Consider the following 25,451-nt stretch of genomic DNA (forward strand, 5'->3'; position numbering starts at 1 on the left):
GAGAGAGAAAGAGCGAGTTTGTGAAGGTTTATCCCCTTGGCTCTCTTATGTGTGTGTGTGTGTGTGTGTGTGTGTGTGTGTGTGTGTGTGTGTGTGTGTGTGTGTGTGTGCTCTTGTAAAGATCTATCTTTGTGAGGACCAATTTGAGTCAGAGACCTTCAGAGTTAGACCAGCCCTCACTTTATGAAAAGGCTGCTTGACGGTTTAAGAGTATTATGACCTTTTTTGACTCATTTTTAAACACATCTGTGATATTTTACTCACTAAAAGTTGTTTAGATTTCTCTAAATCCATCTTTACCTATAGGCCAGATTCCCACCTGTCCTCTAGCAGGCTGTTTCCGAAGCTATTCACATAAAATCAGCGTTTTTAATGATCACCTACTACGATTGGTGGGAGGTGTGACCCCTTCTTTCACCCCTAGCCAATCAGAATAAGACCTAATGAATAATGCAAGTCCCCTTACGCCGCATCTTTACCTGCAGTAATGGCTGCAGCTGGAACTGCTGTTGCACAGTGCGGATTTCAAAATGATGTTTCAGAACGGTACGATCATGTCTAAGTTTCCTCAAAAGTTTCAGATGTAGCTGGAGGTCACTAGCTTAGCTTTAGCACAAATATATTATGTTCCTTTAGCTGAGTAAGAGAAAGAAACAAAGTCTAAGAGTGCGCTTGTTTTAAAACTTTCATAAAGCAGACAGTCGGCTGTAAACAACCAGTTGCTGGTAATGGAGGAAAAATCGTCTCCAAAAATGAATTTCAATCATTCCTGACATAAATTTCCATCCTATGGAAGGTAGAGACTTTTTAGCTGCTGAACAACCAGCAACAACACAGTGCAGAAGTTAAAGCAGCGGTTGGTTCGCTCGTGCTAAAGCTTTCTAGCATATTTGATGTGATTTTCGGGTGTGACATAGTAACAGGTTCTGACTCAACGCTGCTCGCTCTTGAGCCGTGAATTTCAAAATTCAGAATAACTTAAAAATACTGAGGAGATAGAATTGAGTAATTTTACAGCACAGGAGGGCCTTCACAAGCTCATTTCTCTTCCCACCATAGCATTACTTTAAGAATTTGTTTTAGGGGTTAAGGTAAATATTAGGTTAAAGGGGACATATCATGCACATTTACAGCTCTTTATTTATATTCTGGTGCTACACTGGAACATCTTTGCATGATTTACAGATTTACAGAATATTAAATCCTTATATATCTTATACTGGCCCTTTAGCAGCCCCTCATCATCCTGTCTCTTTAAGGCCCGCCTCCCAGTGAGCTCGCTCTGTTCTGACTGGTCGGCTTCCAGAAGCTTCCGCTCAGCGCTTCCGGAAGTTATGTCATAAAACAGCAGCAGTAGTTAGTTTAACTTCTTTCTTGTTCTTTACACAAAATATAAACTACTCAAATACAACCTTACATGTTTGAGCCTGGATCAGATCTGAAATATGCTGGTGGACGACACGGACAACCCATGGAACAACCTCAGCAACAAGATGTTTGCGGGCATGTGTGAGGAAATAGAGGTAACGTTACAAACAAGGCATTCACAACAGGTTGAAACTCTGGCTTTTGACTTGCAGGGAGCATTTTTACATATGTTCACCTCAAGCTTTGCAACTTTGACTATATTTAACATAGATATCCAAAATCGCAACAGGATAGAAAATATAAATATCACAAAAAAAACATTATACTGTATACACCCTTTAAAGTTTAAAAACTAATGGACACTCATAACTAACAAGACATTTTTTGTCCTTGAAGAGGTTTACTGGTTTCAGGATTATTCCAGAGAGATTTGCAACTGGTACAAATAATCACTGTATTCGACCAAAAAAGGAAAGAAATCATGTACTTTATATGTATGTCCACCCTTTCTGTTAAATTCTCATTGGGTAATGCTCATCTCCAACTACATGCAGTAGCAGGGATAGCTTGATTGAAAATAATAATAATAATAATAACAATAATAATAATTAACAGTGATAGTAATAAATTGTCATGGCAGTAGTAGTGTCTATTGTCAAGCTGTTGTCACTTTGATGATTCAGAATATCTTTTTATCTCTCTTCTTTCAGTCTCTGTTAGAAGTTCTGTATGTGGGATCTGAAAGGACTCCCTGTTTCTCAGGGTGTTAATGAGAGTATTGAGATTAAACCTCATCCCTGTTGTGTGTGTGCGTGTGTGTGTGTGTGTGTGTGTGTGTGTGTGTGTGTCTGTGTGTGTGTGTGTGTGTGTGTGTCTGTGTGTGCGTGTATTTCAAAGACAGCTTGCACATACAGTATATGTGTGTGTGTGCCGCTCATCTAATTGTGTGCTTAAATGTATGAAAGGCACAGATCGGCAGAACAAAGGAAGAAAGCAACAGAGAATATACCATTTTTATACCGAGCGGTGCTGCCAAATAAAGTCTCTTTTGATTTAAATTTGACTGAACAACAAGAGACTCGACAAACCTGATAAAACACGAGATCTGAGAAATTTATAGGGATACTTAGAGACCAGGAGTCTCATTGATAAAACAGTGCAGAAGATCTATACTAGTGTAGTGTGTATATACAAGTGTACGTACGCACAAAAGCCAAAAATAATCAGATTTATAAACCGTGCGTTCCCCTTTCATAAATCACAGTCCACCTGGAAATGCACACATGTGAATCAGCCTCATATCCCGCCTTCTTTGGCCGCACCAATCAGTCTCTCAGTCTTGAGACGCCTGACCAATCAGTGTTGAGAGTCAGTGTTGTGCTCAGACGGCTCATAGGAAGGACCGCAACCGCCGTGAACGTACTTTTATAGTTTTATATCCCTGTTTTCTGACTTCTTGAAGTTGTGTGTGACCCAAAACAACCACATACAACTTCAATAAACATTCCTATGGTCTGACATCTCTGGTTAAGTTCTTACCAGACACCCTCCAGCAGACCAGTTCCAAGTTAACCAGTTTTAAACGCTCTATTCATTAATATTTACTCCAAAATCATCATACAGGTATTCCTCTAATTCCCTCAGTCCATACATGAGTGCAAGTTATTTGATGTCATCTTGGATTCCTACAACCAATGATGATAAGTTCATCAGTTAGTTGAAAAGGAATCAGTACATTCACACCAGACTTTACAGCATCCAACCACCTGCCAATCCCGACATCCTTCATTTCAGCAGCTGCCGCGCCGCTCCTCGGCCGACCCTCTCCTCTGCGCTGCGGGTGAGACGGCGCTGATGTAATGTTGAGCGGTCTTTGATTTAAGATTTGAGTTGAGCTTATATCAAATTGAAAGGTGCTCATGGAATAGTAATGGCCCCGCTACAAGCGCCAGTACAGATAACACCGCCGCTTTGAATGTTTATGATAATGTGGATCTATAATTAATGTTTGACATTAAGTGAAATTAAATGTGTGAGAGGAATCGTTATACAATCTGGCTTTAATTCGCCACCTCACCGTCTGCGTCGCCCGTTTCCCCCCGTCTCCAAAATGTCCGTGCGTACGGGTCAGAGTTTACGGACAGATGCGCCCGTTCTCCGCCATGTTTGTTCTTGTAGATCACAACTTTTCTGCGTGGGAAGGCCCTGTTTAGTGTGTACGGTTATAAATGAGACCCCAGAGGAGTATGTCTGTCTGTGTGTGTGTGTGTGCGTGTGTGTGTGTGTGTGTGTGTGTGTGTGTGTGTGTGTGTGTGTGAGTTTTAGAAAGTGAGCGTGCGAGGGAGCAAGACAGAGGTGGAACTGCTTATTAATGCAGAGCTCTCCGCTCTGACAGCAGTGTAATCCTGAACAGGATTAGCATGCTAATAGCGACAAGACCTCATCAGGAACTTCACAAAACCTACCCGTGTGTGTGTGTGTGTGTGTGTGTGTGTGAGAGAGGGTTTTGAGAGGGTTTGCATGTGTGTGACAAAGGGAGAGTGTGAATGTCACTGTGTGTGTGTGTGTGTGTGTGTTCTAGTGTGTCAGATGACTCATGTTGTGTCTCAGACTGTCTGTAACACTTTTAGAAAGTTTCTGACAGTCTGTTAAACCACTTTCATGTGTAGCAAATGAGGCTGAGCGCAGCTGAATCCCTTTGTTTGACTGTTCACACAAAACCAACTGCGCAATGTTTGATTTACTGTGATTCCACATGGTGGATAGTTTGGATGCTTTAGTGTAACTAAACAGCATTTCTTTCTTTTTTTTTTTAAAATGTTGGTCACCTTTTGAGGAGGTAAACCTGTATTAAACCCAGGTGATGAGCAGGGTCGTGGAGTCAGGCATCTACATCTGTTGACTCATTGACAATGACAAACATAAGTTTTACTCATATTCTCTTGCTTTGATTTAAAATGTTTATCATGCAATGTCAGTTTAGTTTCCACTACAGGGATTATTTTTAAGATAACTTTGCAACTTTGGTCCTTTTCAACCAAGTAGTCCCAGGAATATAAGAGCCCAACTTAAAACTAACTAAACTACAGCGTAACTCATAAACTAAAAAGTATTTATGGTTTTATTGCATCTAACGAATGGTGACGATTAGGCACATTAGACCTTCTTGTTAGACAGCTGGTTTGGGATGAAGTTTTTTTGTTGTAGACAACAAGAATCATTGTTGTTTACTTGAATAATCAACAGTTGCACAACTGGATGATGTTTGAATGGATGTTAGAAACATACAGATGTGCAGAGGTGGAAAGAGCAATTAAAAATACTGGAAAATTATATAACAAGTTTGTCTTCTTCTAGATATTTTACTGTTCAGATGCTGAAAGTTATGTTTCAGTTCTCTCACCTCACCACTCTGTCTTTACTTCACTTGTTTTTTTTAGACTACATTGGAAGTTGAAGGTCCATCCTTTATCTTAACATTAATACTAGCTGCTGTTTACATGTCATGGCAGTCTGGAGACTTGTGTTCGACCAGTCGTTGACTGCAGACTTGATAGTTCCTGGGAATAAGAAAGTCCCAGAACAGACACTTTCTTAGAGCGTAAAATGTTCCTGTGTTACTACAAAGGTTCCTTGAAGACTTCCTGTATTCAAAAACAGGGTACAGCACTCGTTTCAGCTTCATTACAACTCAGAAATAGACTTTAAACTAAAAAAGCGATAACTCGGTTCTAATTCTGTGCCACGCTGGGTTTTGAGCCAGACTGGTTCACTTTCAAACAGGATTAGACTGAGTTCAGCAGCTTGGCCAGTCAGCAGGCCTGCCTACTTCCACTGTGGGGGTCAAACCATATTAGACTGAGAACAGACCGGACTGGTTTGGATTCCTGTCAAAGGCCAGACAGGGTTAACTCAATTTTTCAAGTGTGTGTATATACGTGTGTGTTTGTACGTACAATATATACTGAAACACATGTTTTTTTTTTATGTGTGTTTGGTTGAGGTTAAAGTGTGTTTTGGGAAGCGGAATACAATTACAGCAGCTTGAGGGAGCACATAAATCAAATCAAGTGTGTGTGTTTGTGTGTGTGTGTAATTTGAAATACTCCTTCCTTTGTCTGCTTTGTCAACTTCTCCTCTAATTTACTATGGCTGCTTGCTTCAGCTAGTCATTTCAAACAGAAGGCAATAGGGGGAAAGTGTGTGTGTGTGTGTGTGTGTGTGTGTGTGTGTGTGTGTCAATCTCCTATGCATTCCAATCTCTCCGCTTCCCCTTTGTAGTCACCCCTCTGTCTAAACCAATTGATTCCTATTGAGTGGAGACATATATACAGGCGTTCGTGTGTGTGTGTGTTTGTTGTCTTATGTTCATGTGTTTTTGTTCATATAGCGTTTGTAGTCGTGACGCTTGTGATGTGATGTGTGTGTGTGTGTGTGTGTGTGTGTGTGACAGCCAGTGAAAGCGATCGGCGGCGACGTTGTTTCCTGTGTTCCTTCATGCAGAACTAAAGGTTACAAGGCAGGTCCCCTATTGATTCATGTTGTAGATAATTAAAGTCACAATAGACCCTTCAGGAAAACACTTCCCCCTACTTTAAGACCTTAACAACTCGAACAAACACACACACATGCGTGAGCTGCAACACAGCGCGGGAGATTTATGGGAACAATCCTGCACGATAACTGTTACACCTTTCACTCAATGACTCGCTCACTCATTCATTTGCTAAGTCACTTGCTCATATACTTGTGTGTTATTCACTCACTCACTTGGACCACATACTGGTTCCCTCCCTGGTCCACCTCATTCATTCATTCATTCATTCTTATTCCTCACATGTTTAACTCAGCTCCTCTCAGCTGTTCCTACATCTTTTTCACTTCCAAGAGAATTTGTACCAGGTTTTTTTGATTGCTAAAGTCTAAATTGACAGAATTAGCATCAGCTTTTGTGAAGAAAACGTGACGCGTCATGGTGTCTTGTGTTATTTTGGGCTTTAAAAGATTGGAAAGTAAAAGAAAAGTACTTTTCAGTCAAGGTTTTGTGGGGAGACAAACAGTCTGGATTGAATTCTGCTTGAGTAAAGGACTCCAAGATAAGTATAAGAAATACCAAATGTAATATAATAAAAAGCAATGATTAGAAAATTTCGACTCTGATACCTGTTGTTCGCTGGTATCTTGCAAATTGCTGGCAAGTATTTCTCTGCTAGTTATTACAGCTGCAGGAACGAACCTTTCGTCTACTTTTATTCATCCGCAGCGAGATGAAAAAACACACCACACAACATAATAAAAGTATAAATTTGAAGCACTGTGCTCCCACTGATATCTGTTAAACAGCATTTAAGTGGTGGCAGATTTTTATTTTTAACACTTTCACACTTTTCCTTGTTTCGGTTTCCATTTGAGCTCTTCTGGCTTGTTTAGCACATGCAAACACCAGGAAACTTCCATGAAAAGCTTTCAGGAAACACACAAACATGTACACAACCTCTGGCCCTTGTATTTTGGCAGAATTTGCAACATGTTATGAATAAATTTCATCTGCCGCACATTCACTGCTTCTTTTTACTCTCAATAATTTCCTTCTCTTTGTCAAAGATTTGTAGGATTTCTAACCCTCCCAAAGGCTCTTCCTACTCTACACACACACACACACACACACACACTCAGAGAGTCGCACAAATTTCATACCACTTGAACTGGTTTTATTCAAGCACTGGTAGATGTTCTCTGTATTAATCTGTCTCTCTATTAGCATTCATTCTCCTCTCAACTCTGTAGAAACACACAAAACCACTCACCTCACAACTTTTGCTTTTTCCCTACAAATCAAGTTTTGTTCACCTGACTCACCAGCATTATTTTGGTTGCTCACACACACACACACACACACACATGCACACACATAGACTGTACAAACACACACACACATACCTAACCCATCTGCTCCAGCTGTGTGTTACGCCAACAAACCTCTGTCTGCTTTCTCTTATTATCCAGGCTTATTGGGGTGGCAATAATGGCATTTAGTTATTTAGCCAGTGTGTTTGTTTGCCTTGGGGTGTGTGTGTGTGTGTGTGTGTGTGTGTGTGTGAGTGTGTGTGTGCATGCAAAAGGGCTAGATGGGGACAGATGGCATATGCCGGCATATGGTTTTAAATGGCTTAATGGGAATATTTAAGGATCTTGGCATGTTCGCTGACAGTGGATTTAATAAGAGTTAACTAAGACGTACAGATATACACATGCACGCACGCTTTCTGTGAGTCAGTCCGCCCACACACGCACACACACACACACACACACACACACACACACACACACACACACACACTCACACCTTTGTTCCCAGACTCTCTCTGCATGCCTGCATACACACATACAGTGAGGTTAACACACACACACACTACAAGTTCATTACATGTGTGCAGTAAACACATGAAGCGACTCTGAATGAGTTTTGGATAAAAAATGAAGAAAAAAAGAAAAATTAAATGAGACAAATGAGAAAACAAATGAATGTTGTTGTGTAAAAAATAAAAAAATCAGCATCAGCAAAATCAAACCCAAATATAACTGATACTGATAACGATATTTAGAGTTAAAAGATCCGATAACTATGTGGTTTTACATAAACAAATTTGGCTATTAAAGAATTCTAACCAGGATATACTGAACAGAACATAGTAAAGTTTAATAAGAATTGAAAATTATTATAATAATCAAGTACAAATATTCCAGCAGTTTATTATTACTTATAGACTGACGTAAACTGCTATATAGATATGTCTGTGATAAGCTAAAATTGGCAAATAAATAACAAAGTTAATGTTATTGTGTATAAAAAATGATACACTCAATATGCAGTTATGCTGATGTAACTGTCAGGCTCTACAAAGTACATTTTTGGGTTGTTACTACTAATTTTTTAATGTTTCAGCATCGTTTTAATGCAAATTTTAACTACTGAATATGCTGTTGGATATTTATCAGTTTATGCGTATTGCAAATATTGTAAAAAATACATGTAGTTAAGTAAAAAGTACATCTCCTTCTGATGAGTAGCATAGAAGTATCATAAAATAGAAATACTCAAGTACAAGTTCTGTCCTGCACACACACACACTCACACACAAACACACAGCAACATGTCCTCGGTTTGCACCCACACACACACACACACACTTGAACACACAGTCACACTCAGGATCAGTAGATGTTATCTAAGTGAGCAGTAAACAGACTCTTTAGAGCCGGTCGCCTCGGGGTGCCTCCCTCTGGTTTGTGACTCCGTGGCTCCTGTCGCACTGTGTTAGCTTTGGCTGACATGAAAGGGTCTAATAGCTGCTATTGGTGCCTCGGGGAAATGGAAATCTTAACATGAGAAAGACAGGGGATTCTGCTTAAATAAGTGTTATCGTCGGAGGATGTTGTTGTTATGTGTGTGTGTGTGTGTGTGTGTGTGTGTGTGTGTGTGTGTGTGTGTGTGTGTGTGTGTGTGTGGGTGGATTGAGGGCAAAGAGTTATTTTTGTTGGTCTTATATGTGGCTCACTTTGCTGTATCTGCATGTATTTGAGTGTTTGTGGATGAAAGTCAGGTTGCTTGCATAATGTCGTCCGACCACATGTCTAAACGGACCACATGCGAGCTCAAGCAGAAAAAAATCCGTTCTGAACGCATGAATACCCGATAATCTATTTACGTATTAAATTATAATATTCATCTAGCAATTACATATGGTCGCAATGTATTTAAAACAAGCAAACAGGCTCATTCTGATGATTATTATATGAGATACCCAGATTGATTAGCAAAGGGAGGGATGCTAAAAGTTCTGAATTTGTTTGAGAGCGATGTGAGAAATTAAACCATTACCTGATATCCACCACTATAAAGCGGCTATAAAGTAAATTTGGTTGAGAAATTTCAAAAGGTTATTAATTTTCTGTTTCAACAGTGTAGTGTGCTCTTACCTTTTGAAATATGCCACCTTGTACAAGCACATTATACTCCATTCTTTACAAAGTAATTGCCATTCTGCTTATTAGTTGCGGCGAGAATGCTTTTTTTTTTTTGACAGCAAAACAAATTACATCCTAACTGCAGCCATGAAAACAAGGAGAAGTCCGTGTAATTTCTCTACTGGCCATTAATTTGTTGACAATAACTGTCAGTGTTTAAATTGAAAAAAAAAGAAAAAAAAAAAGAAAAATAGGATGAAAACTGTCATTGGGACTAAGAAGTGGAGACTGGAAATGACTCAATTAACTTGAAGCAGCAGTTACCAAATGCTTGCAGAGGCTTCTCTCTCTCTGTAGCTGGAATATCACAGGCTTGATTTACATTGCAGTGAAGTAAGCGAGTCTTTGCGGGAAAAAAAAAAAAAAAAACGGTCAACAAATTCATAACCAGATGAAATATTTAATTTGCAGGCGACCGTCATCATCATCGGATTTCTGCTGCTTTCTCTCCCCGCTGATGTGAAATAATTCTGTTTGGCAAGCGCAGAAAACAAGGTGGAAAGTTAATCCCAGCCATTTAAAGCTTTCCAAAAAAACAAACAAACAAACAAAAAAAATAATATCTGAAGAGGGATTGAATCCAATGTTAATGTTTGTGTTGATGCTAAGCCCTTAAATCGTTTTTATTTTTTGCTTACTTTTGACTAGCCAAATGCTACCTCGACCACGTTAACGTGGTATTGTACAAACAACATATGATCCAATAATGACAAAACAATGCAAAGGCAGGACTGAAGTAGGCCTGCAAAATAAATTTGTTGTACATAAAGAGCTGCAGTTCCATGAGTACGTTAAAACCAAATTAAAAAGTCTGCTAAAAGCTACTCAGCTCTGTAACCACTGACGCTAAGTTTTATCTCATGGTCTTCTCATGAATGCAGCTTACATTACTAATTTATAATTGACATTGTGTGTGTGTTTGTGTGTGTGTGTGATGTACTATTGTGTGTAGCTTTGTACTTTGTATTATGTGTCCTGTGTGTTTTTTGCTTTGTACTGTTTGTTATTGTGCTGTTATATGTTTTAATTGTGACCAGCTGAAGGGACTGCAGATGAGAATTAGCTATAAGCTAACTCTGTACACTGTACATGGTCCCGATAAGTAAATAAGATCAAAAACATAAAACATTCTTCAAGAAGGAACTTATTTTACTTAATACTTTTCACTTATTAACAAATGTGTAAATAGTATTGGATAAAGGATGTGCAAAACTTTCACGTCAAGCTCAACTTTGGTGAACTCTGACACGCAAAATTGACCGTTAGCCTTCTCAACAGTGTTGAGCTGCAGAGTTGCAAATGGAGGCAGCTATCCTAGCTAATTAGCACTCACTTTTACTTCCTACCAGAGTAGAAATGCTACACAAAAGAGGCAGACAGTTATATGACAGTAGCTTTACTGTTAGGCACCGAGCTAACAGGTTTGCTAACTGGTACTGTCAGTTAGCAAACCTGTTAGCTCGGTTAGCCGGCCTGAAGAACGTTTTTCCCCCTTTCCAATAACTCTGTGTTAGTGCCATCCAGAGAACAAAATGTCAGGAGGGAGTAAACACCACAGAACAGAGAAAACAGAAAGAAGCTCAGGGAGCTATTGTGACCGGCTAGCTAGCATGTTAGCAGTTAGCTCGCCAGCTGGTAGTTCGCCAATGATTAATCGCTTTATCATTAAGGCTCTAGAACCAAATGTTTCACAAAAAGATGCAAATTCTTTTTGTATGTAAACATAGTTTGTGCTGTGTGCAGCTATCAGTCATGACTGTCAAAGCAGGACGTCTCACACTGATCATTTCAAATAAAGGTTTGAACAATGTTTTCCAGTTTCCTGGCAGATGCATTTTGTCATCATTCAGGGAACTGGTTTATTTTCACTAATGGAATCTGGTTTGCATCATGAGGTTTTGCAGCAGTTGACAGCTGGATGGAAACATGTTTGTTCATAAAAAAATGATGCAGTGACAAACTGGCAAAACAAAAAAAAATGATGCTGAATATAAACAATAAGGGGAAATGTGTGTTTACTTTGTGAGTGAACTGAACTTTTAAATAGATATTGATTGACACGGCCGAGGACGTTATTGGAATAATGCAATGATCGAATGCTGTAGGCTAGTTGTTCTGTACACATATGAGTGTAGGCATGCTCTAGTTATCATATCAATATTTTATCATATCGGTTACAGGAATGTTAATTAGCAGAGATGAAGGGATTCTGCTTGTTTTGGTGTCATACTAATACATGCACGCACACAAAGACTAATATACATGTATTTGCACCCACCCCTGCAGCTACACATACATGTTTCTATCTGCAGCACACACTCTCTCTCTATCTCACATACACACACACATGCACACGCACAAGCACACACCCATGTTCCCAATCAGACCAGAGTAGCAGTGTTATGTTTTCATTATGCTAATTTTCTGACACAGAACATGTGTGCAATTATGTTTGTGTGTGTGTGTGTGTTTGTGTCAGTGAGATGCAGGGAAGGGAGGTGTTGTACTGATTTTCAAAACTAGATCAGGGGCATTCACACACACACACACACACACACACACACACACACACACAAACTCACCTACCGCTGTGAGCCACTTCTCCCTCTCACATCCCCTGACGGTGGTCTTAAAATTGCAGATCTGATATTGAATATTGATGCTTGATCCCCCACAGCCCCCCTCTCGCCTGTTTATAACTCTGTTCTAATGAGATCACTTTGATTTCTTTTCATTTCTAATGAGATCACTGAACAACAAGGGGGCGATAAAGGCTAATTATCTCAGTATTGATTAATTTATAACAACTGTTTTCATATCTGTAAGAAAAATTGTGTTTTTCCTAGTTTTCACCCTCTGCTGGAGGTTGTTTTTCAAACAGAATAAAGGAGGAAGATGTTTTTTTTTTTCCTTTTTTTTTGAATTTTATTTCCCAGTTGATGTAAGTCTTGCTTCAAGAAACATCATCAAAATTATACTATTTATTTCTAGCATTTTACATTAAAGAGCGTATGTGTTTAAATGCTGTTGACTGTTGGGGGCGTCTGGTCAGTGGTAGGTTGGTAGGAGGCCAAATAAAGAGGCTTGAGTCAAAGTCCAAATGAGTAATTTATGTACAGTGTTACAACATGTTACAACAAGCAACTCAAGAGAAAATGAAAGAAATTAACTAAACAGACACAAAATAGGTAGATGTGCATCTGTCTCCAATGTGAAATGTAACGTTTCTGTATGTTTCATTGCATATGATTAATGTCTGAAATGTCAAACGTTACCGGTGTTTCCGGTTATACAGATTTGAAAGTTTTAGCACTTAACTACAGTATTTGAATCAGGAGAGACTCTATGAAGAAAATGATGTTTATTTGAAACAATCATGAGAGATTAAAAGGAAAAGTCGAATAGACTCCATCGTGATTTCGGCGGATATGAGAGGGGGGAGGAGAATGCGTGAGTAGAATAAGATAACCCCCCCCGATGGAGTCTGGACACTGGTGATGGTGGTGATGAACGGCGTGGATCTTGGTGGTGTAGGTCACTGCTTCTGGAGAACTCGGCCTGGTGCTGAAGTACGTCGTGGAGAAGGCGAGATGGTTATCGGGGATGAAGAGGAGAGGAGGACACGCCGAGGAGGTGGATGGGGTGGAGGAGGGTCGCGATGATTGCTCTGAAAATGACAGCTGACAGCGGCAGAGAGGGAAAACGGATTTTAAAGTTTGACAGCTGAGCCGTGATTGGCGGTTAGAGATTCTGGAGGAATCTGATTTGATCATTAGGACCGATCAGCTGATGTGAGGGCAGGATTAGCCGGGGAGAGTGAATGAATGGTTAAAATAGTCTTCCTGTCTGAATTTACGCTAAGCTTCATGTGTGATGTTCAAGTGACACAAATCTTGGTATAAAAAGAGAGAGAAATAACTGGACTATGAGGAGTACATATCTTCATTGACAGCATATTTATGGTTCTATATCAAGTAATACAACTATCATTATACCGAATATCATTACCGAATCACATAACATTACATTTGCCACTGAAATATCTGTCACATAAATGTCAAACACAAGAGAAAACGCATGAACACATCGCGGACATACTGTAGGGTCTACAGGAAGAAGACGTCGTCAGGCTTTGGTTTCATTGTAATCTACAAGCTTATTACAGTTGAAGTTGAAGTTTCTTTTGTTTTGATGAGGTTTAAACTGACAAATGTGCTCTCAGGAGCTGACAGCACCAAAGAAGCAGATGAAAAGCAGAGAGAAAAAAAAAAGTAAGCATTAAGTGATTTCATGAATAAAGCAATGACGTTCTCCCATTTCAAATGCTTCAAAACAAATTAAAATGGTTGTGTGTCAAAGCATATGTCTAATTAGGAGAGTGTGGATGTGTGTGTGTGTGTGTGTGTGTGCAGTGCTCTAGGCTAGCAGAGAAGGCTAATGCAGTGGAAAATATGTCTTAGCCGGGCCATGAAATAACGATGAGACTCTGTGACTTAATCATGTTGACACATAGAGCTTTCTCTTCATCTGTCCCTCACTCCCTCTAACATACAAAGACATGCTCTCTCTCTCTCTCTCTCTCTCTCTTCCTCTCGGCTCTCCTCTCTTCTCTGATAAACTGTGACAGTGTCTGTCTTGCTCTGGCTCTTTCAATTCATGCTGATAATGTAATTAGTGTATTGTTGTTAACAACACCAAAGCAGCTTATAAAAGCTCAATTTTTCAAAAACCGAAAAAAAAAAAAAAAACTTTATAGAAATTCAAACCATATTGAAGTGATTAAAGATGCAGTTTAAAAACATGTACTGAGGCGTAGAATATAATCACAAATATGGTGAATCAAAGAGATTATTAAGATTTTCATTGTATCAGACCCAGTTTTTAATTCTGTTTAGCTACAGGCCACTGAATTTATTTGCTCTCTGTAATTCCCTCTATATTATAGTTTTAATTGATAGTGGCGGAGTCTGCCTTTTTCATGTGGAATTAAAAAATGCATACCCACACACACACAAACACACACACAAGGGATTTACAGGAATATGCAGGCATATACTGGATGTCATCTGTGCATTGCATGTAATGTGAAATAAACAGCTGGTCTATGGGGTTTGGAAGAGAAACTATACTTGCTGCCTTCTTTATTAAACAGTGCCGATGAATCCTCTCAGTGCACGTTTGTTTGGCTGCGCTGTAAACAGATACACCGGTAGCTCCTACGCTGTTGTATTGCTGCTCGGGGGAATATGTGGGTATACTTGACTTCATGATTTGTTTTTTTTTCTTTTTTCCTATTGTGAGATTTCTGTTTTCTGTCGCCGCCTGGAGAAAAGACAAATCTGTTTCAACGCTTACTCTCAAATTAGTTTATTTTGAGAGCTTTTCTTGCATTATTCAGTTTAAATAAACATCTACATCTCTCCTCTGATGGCTGTTCGTTGGACGTACCACATCTGGTTGAACTGATTCTAAACCTCGAACATCTTGGTCAATTGAAATTTATATCATTGCGTTATATTTATGCATCTTTTTTGCTATCTGTTTAGGTGGCTGTACATTTGAGGAGTCGTACAGCAGCTGTGGGTACAGCGTGTCACTGGGAACCAATGGATTTACCTGGGAACAAGTCAACTCTTGGGAAAAACCCACCATGGATCCAGCCCTGCCTACAGGTAGGATTCAACATTTGTCCCTCTGTGTTTCTGTTCAAGATTCTGTATCGTCTGCAGGGCAATTTAACAACCTTTATTTATGATTCATTGATGAAAGCAAGGACACAGCTATTGATCATAAGGCCAGTTGTAGTTATGATTAGAGCATCACAACGTATCCGACCAAGTTGGACCAGTTCCATTCCAGTCAGGGCCAGATGGTGTTGATGTTTGATTTTTGATGACCGCTGCATGATCAGGACATCATGTAGTGTTTCTGGTTGATTTCTGTTGATTGTTTGTGTACAGAAAAATGCTAAAAACGTATGTTCCTGTGAGACTTTGAGGTTGTAGATGCAGAGTGAGGGTCTCTGGCACAACTTCACCTACTTCCAAGGTGCACGGAGAAGAGAAAGAAGTCTAGAAATGAGAACTCCAGCCGACGTATTTCGGCTTGTGGCCTTCATCAGTGACATCGGATTATTCATTGGATGACCCTGATGAAGGCCACAAGCCGAAATGCGTTGGTCAACTAATAAAGTTGTTCTTCATGCTACAAGTGTTGCTGGAATTCTCATCTTTCTAGACTTTGAGGTTGTCTAGTGACTCACCAAGACTTAACAAAACCTGTGTTTGTTGGTGGAAATAGTCGCGTTGGGCGTCTAGTCTTTGCAGTTTCAGTTATTTCAATTTCAGTATCTTATCAATCAGATTCGATATCGCTGGTTGATACTGATGCAAATTTTTCTGAAATGAAGCTGCTGATAGTATCTTAAGTAAGTAAGTATCTTTATTTTTGACCAGTTTCATGCCAGAAATGACAAAACAATTTCAATTATTTTAGTTTTTTACCACCTGGCCAAGTAATCTTTTTTCAAGCAATCATGTTCAAGCGCCGAGTCCAAGAAAACTGTAGATGTTTTCTACTTTCCAAGGACTCACAACACTGTAGAATGATCCATTTGAAAAGTATTATTCTTTATTGAACTGGGAAGGAGTAGAAAAGTTTCATGCCAATATTAGCTCTAGAATGGTTACAGAGGCAAGCAATCATTTCACCAGTGTTTGCATGAGGTCACAAAGCCCACATGGTTTTGCCCTTTAATGTTAAAGTTGCAAACATTATTTAAGTGGTAGGATAAGAAGTTTAAATACTCCCCCTTTTTCTGCATCAAGAAAAAAAAAAAGTTTAACATGTTCACTTCTCATCTTTCTCTTTACATCTCCATCTTCTTCTTCTTCCGTCCATCTGAGTTGGCAGACTTATATAACTCGGTAGGCAGATCGTGACGTGACCCCAGCTGGATGTCTTTCTCCGCCTGTCAAACGCCAAATGGCAATCAGAAACCCGTCTATCCGTCTCATTCTCTCACACACTTATGCCCTTTTGTTCTGTCCGTCGCCCACTCTCTCACTTTCTAACTCACGCACACGGACATACACACACATGCTCGTCCACGACTCTCTCTCTCTCTCTCTCTCTCTCTCTCTCTCTCTCTCTTTCACACTTTCTGTCTTGTACATTTCTGTGCCGTCTACCTCAAGTCACCTTCCTCTACTTTCTCAATAAACTTATTTGATTGACGTGGCTGGTTATGAGGAAACTGTATTTCCAAAGCAGCACAGTTATACAAATTAGTAAAAAGAACATCCACTCTTTATTTATCTCATCTCTCTTTAAAACCGCGTAAATCTGCAACAATGTTTAATATGTTGTTTATATCTAGAGCTGCAATGATTAGTCGATTGATCGATTAGTTGCCAACTATTAAATGAATCACCAACTATTTTGATAATAAAAATTTGATAAAAATGTCCAAATGATTCTCACATTTGGACATTTTCTGGTTTCTTTTGTCTTCTATGACATTAAACTGAATATCTTTGATTTGTGGACTGTTGCTCGGGGCAACACAAGACATTTGAGGACGCCATCTTGGGCTTTGAGAAACAGTTTTTGTGATTTTTGACCCATTTTCCGGACCAAACAACTAAGAGATTAACCCTCCTGTTGTCTTCCCATCGACCATGCAACAATTTGTCCTCCCGGGTCAATTTTGACTCTGGAGGACAAAAGTCCACAGATGCTATAAATTTTAATAAAATACCTAAAATTCAATGAAGGTAGTAATTGCTTTTACTTGCAAAGCGTGTGGTATGGAACCATCCATGTGATTTTCAGGCAATTAGAAGAAAGAAATCCATATTTGTGATATAAAAAACATTTGAAACTGGGTCAAATTTGACCCGAGGATAACAGGAGGGTTAATCAAGAAAATAATCAACAGATTCATCGATAATGAAAATAATTGTTAGTTGCAGCTCTAACACAGCTTTGTTTATGCTTTTACTGTTTTGAGGATATTATGATGTGACAGGATATGGGAAGCTGTCATTGACTTGTCTGATGGTTTTTATCATTGTATTTTTACTATAAGGTGGTTTTGAATGGTTCAGTTTGTTGGGCTCTGCTGCAAGTGAGTCTTTTACTTTCTTTTTGTTGCAGATTGTAATGCTACTGTGGCCAGATTACAGTGTCGGGGTGTTGACTGTGAATGCACTCAGATAGAATGTGTTTAGGTCAGCGATATAATAATATGCAGAGTTGCTGCCAAGCGGAGATCCGTGTGTGTGTGTGTGTGTGTGTGGTATACAAGAGTCCCCTTAGACCCAACGATTGACTCAGCTGCTGTAACTTTTAGTTCCCACTTCTGTTGACAGTTTTGTTAAAGTTGTTTGTGAATAGAGGAGAGGGGGAACGCGGACCTCGCCAGGTATGTTCATCTCCCTGTCGGCTGACACAATTTAAACTTATTTGACACTAGCTCTGGCATTAAGATCACCACAGAGAGGTTTCTCTTTTTCCCTCTCGCTCCCCTTTCCTCTCTAACAGTTCATCGTATCGCTCTCGTACTGCACCCGTCGATGCTATAACTCTCTTCTCTATCGCATATTATCTCTCAGTCATGTCAATTATTGCTCTCATACATCATCATCATCTCCCTTTCTCTCTCTCTTCTCCCATCATTGTCTCTGACATGTCAGAGGTAGTGGAGCGAGAGATCTGTCAGCCGCAGCCTCCACTCACCAGATCAAGATCTTGTACTGAAGATCTGATACGACTGAACGGGCATGAGTGCCATGCCAGTCTGTCCCTCTCTCTCTCTCTCTGTATATATGTCTCATGTCAGTTATCTGTCTCATCTGTCTTAGCGGGCCGTGGTTGTCAGGGGCGATCGCCATCATGGCCTTTAAGCTCCCCCCTCATCATGGACAACTTATCGACTGCATGCTGCCCTGACAGCTATAGATCTGATAGGGCAGGACAAGAACAAATTGTCTGCCAGACTCTTTGTCTGTCTCTTGCTCTTTTTTTTTTTATATAATGTTAAGTCTGCTACTATAGTCATACTGGACTTCAGGTGGATATATATTAAAGTATCAGCGCCATGCTGTATCAAAGCCAAATTGTCAAACGGAGCTTCTTATTCATATGTCTAGTTCATAAATATTAAATTAAGAGAGCTAGTCCCTGACAAGGAGACAGTCTGAGCTTTAAATATTGAAATATTTTCAAGTCTTTTGAGAGTTATAATTTAAAATGTTTGGACTGGACATGGACATAACAGGTATGTGTTTGTTTCTACACTATATACACAGACCAGAATGATATACTCTACTGGACACTGAGGCCTTGTGAAATTTTGTAAATAATGTGCTGTATCTCAGAATATGTGATGACTGAAACACATAGAAAACAGTTCAGATGTCTCTGTTGGATCGTGCTAACTTGCAGCCATCTGATTACATCACATCAGGCTATACAGTACCAGTTAGAGTAAGTGTGTCCAAACTTTTGACTGGTACCATATCTGTAATGGTAATATTCCATCTAATGTCCTTTTAATATGCCTTATTTGGCTGCTAAGACACGTTCATACTGTCCGCCTTCCATCAGCAGACTGCTAGATTAAAGTAGGTGCAGATGAGGGGCATTTAGCACTAATGCAACATAATGTTAATCTAGTCAGCAATTTAGATGTTTGGGGTTGTCAAAGGTTTAATGATCAGTTGCCATAAAACCATTGAGAAAAAAAAATGGAAAAATGACGACAGAAAGAAGAAATTTGGCATAAGTAGATTATGACTGCCTCTCATTTATCACATCTTTGAAATGGTGAAATTTTAATGCTACTGAGCACAGAGCTGTGTCGTGGAAAACTGTCACATCAAATATATGGTAACTGTTGGGTATATACTCATGATGACTGGTGTTTTCAGGTAATAGCAACAATCTAGTCTGATTGTATCAGAACCAAACTGAAATCTGTTGGAATAAACAAGCTGTTTTGTTATTGTGCGTTATAAGAAAACAGTGATAAGAACCAGATTCTTCTAAATCCAAGTTCTAAAAAAGCGCCATTTGACACCTTAGTTGTTGTAAGTACATAAATATATAACAAGCTAATGTTCAGTTTAAAGTTGGAAATCCTTTCAGGGGAAAATCTGTGTTTCCCCTCATGATTACAAGCTGTATGTTCTGTAATGTTTTGAATGTTTACCACCAGTATTAGTACAGCATGTGTGCAGGGTAAGCCTCTTGCTTTTGTCTCTTAGCCTCCATTATCGACACAATTATCATATAATCCTCTTTCTCACCTCACCTCCATAATATCGATGAGGCGGATACAGTTATCATAGAGCATAACCCTCACTCGACAGCTTGTAGAACTGACAAGATTGGATTGGCACCACCGCTCTCTCCATCTCTCTCTCTCTTCACCTCCGATTAGACATAGCTGTCATATAGTCTATACTCCTGACAGATTATAGATCTCAGAGATAGTCATGATTGGATTGGAATGAATCCTTTAAGTTCTTCTCTCATCATCTCTGTATTGACAGAGTAATAATAATATAATCTGCACCCTTGACAACTTATAGCTATGACGAGATTGGATGGGAGTGTTTTTCTGTCTGCCGTAGTCTACATATGGATGTAATAATCTCATGAGAGTTCATAAATCAAAAATGATTACATTTTGTCATATAAACTGACAAAAGAAATATGTAAAAAAAAAATGGAATAAGATGCACATCCATATTGCAAGTGGCTGCACTGATATCTTATTTAGCATATACTGTTTTGCATAATCAGAGTAAGACTTCATATGTGCTCTGTAATGTAGGCTAGAGGTCATGTATGTGAGACTGTACAAAAAGAAAAGAAAAGGAATGCATTCTCTCTGTTGTGTTCACAAATGCACACCTCTGGCATTCATAGCTGAGCTCCTTTTTCTCAAAATAACAATAAACATGAGCTAAAAAAAAAAAAAAAAAGCAACCGCAGTAAATTTCACTGTCAAACTTACAGAAACCTGCAAACCACCACCAAAAAAATAGTCTTTTTTGGCTTTTTCTATACTACCTGGCTGGTCCCACACACACACACACACACACACACACACACACACACACACACATATACACACAAACACACACTCATATCTCATACCTCTTATTAGCTTCAAACCTCAGGCTGAACGAGACAAACTCACACAAGCAGCAAACATCAAACATCAAAGCCAGATGATGTTTTCAGCACCCATCAACACGGCCACAATCTGAAACATAAAAAATGATCAGAGGGAGAGAGAGATTGAGAGAGAGAGAGAGAGAAGTGGGGACTTAGTGAAGGCTGAAGAGTGAAGATAGAGAGAGAGAGAGTTAGAGAATGACTCAGAGAAATGTATTAATATGTAGAAAAAATAGAAAAGAAAAAAAAAATCACAGTGTGTGTACTTCAGCATCATCAGCATATGAAAGCTCAGTCAAAGAAGTGATGTGTGTGTGTGTGTGTGCGTACCAGGGATGTGCAGAGAGCCCAGTATTTGTATTTGTATCTGTATTTGTTGAGGCAGCAAAATTATTTGTATTTGTATTCGTATAAAAATGGACAGAGGCTTAAAAATCCTGTTTTTGTTTTTATTACACTTTTAATTAAAGTATTACAATAAGTGTTCATGAAGCATGTGTTAGTAGTTCAGCTTTATCTCTGGGGAACACTCCCAACTCTGGGAGTGATGTCCAAATGTGCGTGGAAATGTGCGTCATGTAGCAGGTGGATGTGACTCCCCTCATTAAGACCTGCTGATAGACGTCACAGCGGAGCAGAGGAGAGAGACTGAGATAGTGATGTAATCAACCTGCACTCTGGTATTTGACATAGTTTATTTTTCTTCCTGAAAACAAATAGTTTTTGAAATATTTGTATGAAACAAATATTCGTAAACCCCCCCCACTATTTGTGCTTTGCTGAATAATGTATTTGTATTTGGGCACACCCCTAGTGTGTACATGCCTCAATTTGTCAAATATACTGTATATTTTCCCAGAGTGTGTTCATATGTGTCTACACATTAATGCAGTGTCAAATAATAAGAGGGACAGCATGTCTTATGCAGAAATAAAAACTACTGAGACAAAGGGATTGGATGGGAATGTCTCATTCGTGAGGAAAATGAAGATGCTAGACAGAGAAAAAAAAGGTAAGACGTAAAAATCTTTGTTAAAAAAAACACACAGTTAGAGAAAGTTTGAGATTTTCTTCCAACAAAAAAGAAAGAAATAAAAGAACAGACTAAAAATGGAGTGACAGAGAGTGAAAGTGAGATAATGATTGACAGGAGGCACAAGAAGACTGAGAGATAGCCTATACTTGCAGTGGAATACAAAGACTTCACAGAGCCATGTAAATGGAAACAACACAAAAGAGACTGACAAAGGCAGACAGACAGGCATCCAGAAAGAAAGATGAGGGAGACAGAAACTGTGAAAGAAACAAAAAAAAAAAAAAGACTGACACAAAGGCAGAGAGAGTTTTCCTCAGTGATGCTTACTACTTTTTTTTTTTACCACCCTGTCCTTTATAAAAATCAATTTCCAGGACATGCAATTGAAAATAAGTAAATCCATAAAAGTTGTCTTAAAAGTTTGTTGTAGTAGTAGTGTGGGTGTAGTGAAGGTCATCATTGGTTTAACATGTATGAAATTATTTTTGACCACTAAGGAGCAGAATGACTCTTAAACAAACTAAAAGAAATACAACTCTGATTTATTGTTGACTTATCAGGTTGTTATGGTTACAACAACAAGAACATCCCACTAAAGTTTTTGTCCATCTGATGAATGTAATACAGATGCTCACTGGATAGTTAGCACTTTTCCTTTTCCACTTGTTTATTGATTCTGAGGCTAAAATATACGATTAATGTGCAGCTGAAAACTGTGAGTTAAAAGAGGCTAAAGGTGACTTAGCTGTGAAGATCTGTAGCATTAAATGCCAGTAAGTTACGTTACAAACATCCAAAAGGGAAAAGTGAAAGTTCTTTTATTTCTAACTTAATATGATTACAAGTTTTTTTACCCTAAAGCTGAGAACACACCACCACTGCTGTGCCGTGGCGCCACAGTGTGTCATTTGACACATTTGACGCCGTCCCTAGCACCAATAGGAAGCGTCGCACTGCAGCATGTCAATGTAGTGGTTACCTGGATATAACTCCAGTTCTGTGGGTACAGCTCGGGATAACAAAATGTCATGGGTGAGTTGCCCATTGCAGTTATCTATTTTTGATTAATAATAATAAGCTAAGTAGTGAGATTATGTTTTGAAAGCAGCAGATCAACCAACAATTAATTAATTTTTGCCTTGTAGATACAGGCGCAAGTGAAATAGTTAAAACTACAGTGAAAAGCAAGCAACAAACCAGTACTGCTGGTGTGGGGTTGTGTTTGATGAACGCTAATCAGTGGCAGTGTTTTGGCCTAAAGGAATCTAATTAAACCAGCAAATACTCCTTGATTTTTGGCTTTATTTAGGTGTTTTCAGGCAGAACGCTAAGCAACTTTTCGCCTTGCATCATCATGCGAATTTGACTGCTTGACCACTTTTGTGTATTTGCCCCAAACACCCAATGTTAGCTGTAAGCTAGCTTGCAGAAAATGTGTTTGTGTTCAGTTCAGCTTCTAACTGAGCTCTGACCTCATCCAAAACTCTGCTCCTTTCTGCTTTTTCCCTCTTGTCTCTGTATGTTTATGAGGCAGATTCATAAAGCCCCAGCATATGCACACAAATCTTTTGCTCAAGCTGAAACATTTTCAACTCTGCATATATATTCATGCCACCCCAGGCAAATTCGCACCTACTCACATCTAAACATACAGCAAAGCTGACATTTCAAAACTTTAGAAAATGAGATGAAGATTTAAATATTCTATTAAAGTTGAGGGCTATCGTTATACCTGAAATCCTTCTATTGTTATAATTTGGACTATACCTGTTGAAGTGAGCAAGATGTGAAATGCTTTTACTGTCACGGACATAATGACAAAGGGAGATGGAGAGCTAGGAGGGCTCAGGTGGGAACGGACAGAGCCTCAATTCTCTCACAGAGGAGTAATCAGAGAGGAATAGATATCATTCTCTCTTATTTCTCTCTGAGGTTCTCGGGTCATCTCTTACAAAAGCTACTATCCCCTTAGACACTGTGTGTGTGTATGTGTGTGTGTGTCTGGTCTTTTTGTTATCTTTCTATATGTGTGTACTTTCTCCTCTTGTCTTCCCTCTGGTCTTACATCATATATTTATTTGGCTGATATTGTCTTTGTGAATCTTTTATTTTTTCTGGTCTGGAAAGAGGAAAGGCTTAGAACCAGAAACCCCCCACCTCTGCAAAACAGTAGGGTTAGGGTTAGGATTAGGGTTGGTGCCTGGGTTAGGGTTAGGGTTAGTGCCTAGTTTAGAGTTAGGGTTAGAGCTAGGGTTAGTGCCTGGGTTAGGGTTAGGGCTAGGGTTCGGGTTATGGTTAGTGCCTGGGTTAGGGTTAGGGTTAGGGCTAGGGTTAGTGCCTGGGTTAGGGTTAGGGTTAGGGCTAGGGTTAGGGCTAGGGTTAGTGCCTGGGTTAGGGTTAGAGCTAGGGTTAGTGCCTGGGTTAGGGTTAGAGCTAGGGTTAGTGCCTGGGTTAGGGTTAGGGTTAGGGCTAGGGTTAGTGCCTAGTTTAGAGTTAGGGTTAGGGTTAGTGCCTGGGTTAGGGTTAGGGTTAGTGCCTAGTTTAGAGTTAGGGTTAGGGTTAGGGTTAGTGCCTAGTTTAGAGTTAGGGTTAGTGCCTAGTTTAGAGTTAGGGTTAGGGTTAGGGTTAGTGCCTGGGTTAGGGTTAGGGCTAGGGTTAGTGCCTAGTTTAGAGTTAGGGTTAGGGTTAGGGTTAGTGCCTCGGTTAGGGTTAGGGTTAGGGTTAGTGCCTAGTTTAGAGTTAGGGTTAGGGTTAGGGTTAGTGCTTGGGTTAGGGTTAGGGTTAGTGCCTGGGTTAGGGCTAGGGTTAGTGCCTTGGTTAGGGTTAGATCTAGGGTTAGTGCTTGGGTTAGGGTTAGGGTTAGTGCCTGGGTTAGGGTGAGGGCTAGGGTTAGGGTTAGGGTTAGTGCCTGGGTTAGGGTTAGGGTGCCTGTTGTGTGTCAGATAATGACAGAAACATGTTAATTTGTGGTCTGAACAGTGACAGACAATCTAACTAATTTCAATTAAAATTTTACTATGTAGGATTTTCCTAAAAAGAACGTATAGACTCATACAAAAGTAATCGCACTCAGTCATCACTCAATCATCACTGTAGATCATGAAATAGTTAAAACTACAGTGAAAAGCAAGCAACAAACTAGTACTGCTGGTGTGGGGTTGTGTTTGATGAACGCTAATCAGTGGCAGCGTTTTGGCCTAAAGGAATCTAATTAAACTAACAAATACTCCTTGATTTTTGGCTTTATTGAGGTGTTTTCAGGCAGAATGCTACGCAACTTTTCACCTCGCATCATCATGTGAATTTGACTGCTATAGACTCATACAAAAGTAACCACTCTCAATCATCACTTATGACCCACTGGAAGTGTGTGGCGGTGTATTTATCTGCAGAGACCCTGCCCTCTGTCTGTATTTTCTTATTTTCTTATTATTTTGCTGTGTTCGGGATGTTTCCGGGCATCAACCTTTGGGCAGTGGATGTGTAGCCCACAGCCAATAACAGCATGCAGGTGTGAGGTCAGGACTCGTAGCGTAGCAACCAGGTTACATCAGTGTCTCCGTCTCTCTCCTCTGCTCTGCTCTGCTCCCTGTCTCTGTGTCATGGATGTATAAAGCGATGCAGGTCTGTGTGTGTGCTGACAGGAACTGGTGCTGATAGTTCGGGAGTCAGAGAGAGGTTCATGTACTGCTTCCTGTCAGACAAGAAGGAAAAGTAGATGAGGATTTAATGATCTCTGAGGGAAAATTAGGCTGATGCAGCAGCTGAGACAATGAAACAGAGAGAAAGAGAATATAAAAATAGTATTCAAGACAATATGAAGGGTAATTAC

The 25,451-nt window shown here is 39.6% G+C and overlaps 1 long non-coding RNA gene across 1 annotated transcript; it reads left to right on the forward strand.

Moving 5' to 3' along the window:
• Nucleotides 1-1,385: 1,385 nt before the first annotated feature.
• LOC137180976 (uncharacterized) lies at nt 1,386-16,677 on the forward strand. The gene is made up of 3 exons (XR_010928097.1): nt 1,386-1,523; nt 14,943-15,068; nt 16,302-16,677. It is a non-coding gene; the product is annotated as an uncharacterized lncRNA (long non-coding RNA).
• The last annotated feature ends 8,774 nt before the right edge of the window (nt 16,678-25,451 follow it).

Source organism: Thunnus thynnus, chromosome 4 (assembly GCF_963924715.1).
Source record: "Thunnus thynnus chromosome 4, fThuThy2.1, whole genome shotgun sequence".
NCBI lineage: Eukaryota > Metazoa > Chordata > Actinopteri > Scombriformes > Scombridae > Thunnus > Thunnus thynnus.